Here is a 6,000-nt window from a genome sequence, read left to right as displayed (position 1 = left end):
CAATCCTCTGCACTTTGTACTTGCTTAATAATAAAGGATGTGTTTTTGTAGCCAGGTCAGTGTCTTGCTATTGCATCAAGTCCGTGAGGATCTCCGAAAAATGAACCTAACATTTGGCGCAGCGAGCAGGGTTCCAACATTTACGGAGGTCGTACGTGGAGGACTGAATAAGTGATCGTTTGGGTGTTAGTGATGTGAGACGAAAAGGCCCACAAGGTATGATTTACCTTGGTCCCTCTCACTAACCTACCACCCATGCGACCCCTTGTCCCTATGTGGCTCTGTACTGACGGAACCCCGAGACTACTCACGATCTTGGACACTGATAAATCCTCATGCCTGGAGGTTAGAGTCCCTAGGGCTATGATAAACTAATTCCGGGAGGTTAGAGTCCCCCAGTGACAGGTGTTCGAGTCCCCAGGTCAGTACAAATTGACAAACTAATTCCAGGAGATTAGAGCCGCTAGTTGTCCTGGGTTCGAGCCCCCAGGTAAGGGTCGGGAATTCGGAGGTTAGAGCCCTCCAATACTGGGGTTCGAGTCCCTGGGACGTAGGTAAAAGATAACTACAGTGCTTGTCTCAGCCTCCCCGCCTTAGACTGGTTCTTAAGAGGGGAGATCCCCCACCTGAAGGTCAGGACCCTGAAGTGGGTGTGGGCACCAAGGACATTGGATTAGGAAAGAGACGCAAGAAGTAAAAGCGTTAAAATGGGCCAGACGTTGGATAAGTCGAGTGTCGGAACTCCCTTACATCGGTTGTGTCGGGATGACCCTGAAAATGAAGTACTGTTCAGACGTCTGTTGGCATGCCTAAACAAAAAATTGGGAAATGGGAATTGGCCATTAGGGGGAGCGTGGGATGTAGATCTATGTATTGAAGCCGAGGAGGCAATATGGACACATAATGCGGGAAGCGAATGGAAAGAGTTAATGTCATCCTGGAGAAAAAGAGCTGAGGAGCTGACTGAGAAATCAAAACTGGCCAGTTGGGTGGATAATGCATGTAGGAGAGGGATTAGCGCCTGTGATAATGAGGGGAACCCAAAAACTTGGGACGTTTTAAAGCTGCAGTGTGAGGATCATGAAATGAATAAACAGGAAAGGGTTAAACAAGAAAGGCTGGAAAGGGAAAGACGAAACAGAGAACGGGGATTACAGCGGCAGGCTGAGTTGACGGAAAATAAAAAATCGGAGGTACCTCCTGACACATCTGGCTTGCCGATGTTGTTCCAAAGCAATGACACAGACGAGGAGGACGGGGGAAGGCACCCCTCTGCCCCATCGGGACCACTACCCCCTCCACAACTCTACCCGTCTTTGGCCAACCTACACCTACAGCCATCCCAACACTACCATAAGCCCCAGCAATCGTCTATGTCCTTAGCACCGCCACTATATGTTGTCCAAGCCCAAACCAAACCTCCTGCCATAGAATCTCCAGTACTTACAGTAACCAGCCTAACATGATTCACTTGCTGAACCCGCGGCTTCTCTTTCTGCCGTGCATCCGACTCGGGGCCATTCACAGACTCTATCTCCTGTTGTACTATGTCTAAAACTAAACATGGAACAGACCACCAGTGGACAAAAGGAGGGAGGGCATGATTCTTTTAAGACCCACAGGGAGAGCCCGAATAAACATAAGCCCCGCGTGCAGTTTTCTCGGCCCTTTAGTGCCTGCCTAGTGTCCCCTAGCGATTCTGCAAATAGTGAAGAGTATGATCGTCCCGATTCACAGGCAGAGGATAATGAATCTGAGGACAGTGTTTGGGAGGGACCCTCATATAACCATCCCATAAAGAAGGACTCCTGTAAAAAGAAATCATCGACAATTTCCTAATCGCACAGTCCCTCATCCGAACCCACCATAGGGGGGTCAAAATACCATGCAGGTCTACACCCCTTGGAAGCTGCAAGAGATGTGTTTAATTATGTCAAGGGTCCCTGATTGAAAGACTAACCCTGACGACTTCATAGATTACATCCTGGGCACTATTCAAATGTACCAAGCCAGCCCCCAAGACCTCTTTAGCCTATGCTGTATGGCTCTTACTTCTAGTGAATGTACTAGGTGGAAACCCAGCTCCCCAAGATTGGGATGCTTTTTACAGGTCTTGTGGCTGAAGGTCTTTGGCTGCAAACCATTAAAAGATGCACTTAAGCGAACCTTACAGCAGCCGGTAGATGTTACCAAGGTGCTAGAGTGCAAACCCAAACCCGGGGAGGATGGCCCTGATTTCTGGAACCGTTATTGCTCCAGCTATGCCACCTATACTGGTGGTACTGCCTACGTTGCAGGGAATCCCTCAACACAGTTCAATGCTCTTTTGCTGCAGTGTTTCCCTGAGGCTGTGGCGACAGCTACTCGCACTAACAACATGGATTGGCCAGATAATACTCGTCCCCAGAGGAGAAGGGCCTTGACTTATTACTGGAACACTGCTATGGAATCCAAACTGACCTGGGTCAAGTATGACATGGTGCAGCATCCCCCACACCAACCCAGGCGCAAAAACGCAGCACCTCTAGCATCGAACTTTAAATTAGCGAGGGCATATCAAATGGAACCCCAGTACTGTGTTCCTGGACGGGTCGACAATTACAGTAAGGGTTATGCTACCCATCCACATGGTCCTGCTGCTCCTCAGTATGGAACTCCATACTCACCTGCTCTCCCGTTCCGTAGATCCAGTGCCCCTCTGCCGTGAGGCAGAACACCCCGCTCTGCCCAGGGATGTTTTAACTGTGGCAGTCGGGATCACTGGAAGAGAGATGGTCCTCAGAATCAACTTCAAGGGAGACCCCAAGGAAGAAGGCAACCTTTTTCCACTAGTAATCCTTTTTCAGCCTGACTACCTTCGCCTCATAATTTTCCCATTTTAAGTAGAGATCCAGAGGATGAACCAATTGTTAATCTAACTGTACAAGGTGTAGGGATTCCCTTCATGATTGATACTGGGGCCACGGCATCTACGCTGGATGCTTCATGTGTACAGCGATACGGGTTGAAGTTGTCACCCGTCTCAGTAAGTCCTAGCCGGCTTACCAGGTGGGAAAACACCTACTCTCTAACAGAACCGTTGACAGTCCGATTTGGCCCTCAAGCCTGTGTTATTCGATTTGCCCAGACCCTCAATTTGGGAGTTAATTTAGCGGGGAGAGATTTGTTGTGCCTTCTTCAAATTGAAATTCAAGTCTCAATGAGGACATTAGCATAAAAAGTGACCGATTAAGCGACAGTTTTGGGTTTATCAATCGCCACAATGGTGGCCAACTGACTTATCTCCTCGAGATTTCACCCCTTCTCTACAGATCCCCAGCCCTCATGTTACCTTGTGTTCTGACCCTACAAGTACTTCCCGTGAATTGGCTGTTATTTAAGCCCCCTATCTAGGATCACGTTTATCTGTTCCCATTGTAGGGTTTATTGAGGGAAAGGAAAGATCAGCGTTTCTGGTGGAGGTGCCACCCCACCTATGGCACCAATTAGGTCTGGTGTCCCCTCACCTCACACTGACTGTGAATACTGGCTATAGGGCTAAGTCCTTGGGATTTCTGGCACACCACTTGATCCAACATTCAGACCCGAAGTGAAGGGTTCTTCACAGTGGTTGGCTGATGGCCTCATTACATGTTATTGCAATCCTTTTATTGTCTTTGGGCCATTACATCACCACCACCCTCATCATAGCCCCTCTGAGGAGCCTTCTCCAGACCTGTGGTCTGCTTCCACACATGAGGTAGGATATACTCCGGTCACCCCCATAAAAATACAGGTAATCCCGGGAGCACCCTTACCCTCGATACCTCAGTACCCAGTCAAACCTGAGGCAGTGGAAGGAATAGCGTCCTTGATAGATTCACTCCTCCAACAAGTTATATTGGTCCCTTGCCAATCGCCTTGCAATACTCTTATTTTACCCATCCCTAAACCTGGCTGCCAGGAATGGAGACTGGTCCTGGACCTCAGACAAATAAATAAGGTATTCCAACCCTTACATCCAATTGTCCCTAATCTTGCCACTATCCTTAGTAACATCCCCTCGGATGCGTGTGTCTTCACTGTTGTGGACTTGGAACATGCATTTTTGCTGTTCCCTTGGACAAGGTGTCTCAGTATCTGCCTGAACTTTTAAGGGCCAGCAGTATACCTGGACTCGTCTCCCCCAAGAGTTCGTTCACTTGCCTACCCTATTTTCCCAGGTCTTGCACCGCCAGCTCCAAGATGTCCAACTCTTGGACGGCTCCACAGTTATCCACTATGTTGACGATTTGCTTTTAGTCAGTCCATCAGAATCTGCTAATGTTGCAGATACTAACCGGCTTTTGAACGCTGTCCACTCTTGGGGATATGTTGTGCCCACCGCGAAGGTTAAGCGTACCCAACGGCAGGTACAGTTCCTAGGAATTCTGCTCAGCGCCTCAGAACGAACGCTCACCCCTGAGCGAATTGCCCCTATTCTTTTGACCCCCTCACCCACCACCCCTAAACAAATGAGGGCATTTTTAGGGTTGGTTAATTATTGTTGACCATGGGTCTCTAATGTAACTTCACTTATTATACTACTGGCCACTTTGGCTTCTTGTAAAGCCCCAAAAACCGTCACCCTTTCTAACAAACAAAAATCAGCCTTTACAGACTTAAAGGCCGCCCGTGCTGCCGCCCTGGCTTTGGGAAGACCTTTATATGACAGGCTTTTCCAGCTATATGTTAATGTTCTGGATGGGTGCGCCACTGGAGTCTTGACACAGACTCACGGCGATCGCAAACGTCCGGTTGCCTACTACTCTGCCCGCCTGGACCCTGTAGCTCAGGGATTACCCCCTTGTTCTCAGATTCTTCCTGCGATTTATTCTTTAGTCACTGAGGCCTCTAATGTAACTCTCCACCACATGAGGTATAGACTTACCGTCTATACCTCATGTGCCATTGTAGCCCTTCTCACCTCCCACCAGACTCAACACCTTACCCAGGCACGTTTAAGCCGCTACGAAGTTGCACTCCTTAACAATCCCCTCTCGATATTCTCTTTCTGCTCCACTATTAACCCAGCCACATTTTTGAGCGCCCCCCCCCCCCATGAGTTCTTAGAACCCCCACATGACTGCTTACTAAGGAACCAATTTCTAACCTCTCCCCGCCCAGACCTTAATGGCGTCCCACTCCCTTATCAGGACCTTGTCTTGTTTGGTGACAGCAGTTCCTCCATATCCCCCAAAGGTACCCCGCTCTCTGGACACGCGATTGTTGATGCTGCCTCCACATTAGAATCAGCAGCATTTGAGCCCCCGGTGTCTGCTCCGAAGGGAGAACTTTTTGCCCTCACCTGTCCTGGCATCCTACCCTCAGAGAAGTCAGCAAATATTTACACTGACTCTCGGTATGCCTTTGGTGTCTCCCACGACTTTGGCCAACTGTGGTCTCAGCGTGGGTTTTTAACATCTTCAGGTGCTCCCATCCAAAATTCCTTGTATGTCAAAAACCTTCTTCAGGAAATCCTCCTCCCTACACAATTGGCTGTTATCAAATGTGCTGCCCGTGCCTCCAATGACTCTGTAATTACTCAGGGCAACACTCGGGCTGATCACGCTGCTAAACAGGCTGCTGCAGATCAAACATTTATTGTGCCCTCTATGAACAAGCAGGTGATAAATCGCTCGCCTTTTTCGAACATGACGGACATGCCAGATATTGTCACTGTTCAGCACTGGCAGGGGGACACATCTGCCTCTGAGAAGGACATTTGGAAGGCATATGCATGTTCGCATTCTGCGTCATCAGGCCTTTGGGTTAGTCCAATTGGCCACGTGTGTGTACCCGATGCTTTGTTGCCTTTGCTCATTGTCTTCATTCTGATACCCACCTTGGCAAAGAGGGAATGAGTGGTATCATGCTCCGTACCTGATGGGACCCCTGGCTGGCTGAGGCAGCCCAGTCTCTTATAACATCATGTTTGACATGCCAGCAAAACAATGTTGGTCAGGGGGTGAGATGCTCACC

Source organism: Stegostoma tigrinum, chromosome 5, assembly GCF_030684315.1.
Source record: "Stegostoma tigrinum isolate sSteTig4 chromosome 5, sSteTig4.hap1, whole genome shotgun sequence".
Lineage (NCBI taxonomy): Eukaryota > Metazoa > Chordata > Chondrichthyes > Orectolobiformes > Stegostomatidae > Stegostoma > Stegostoma tigrinum.
Note: the sequence above shows the minus strand (reverse complement) of the source record.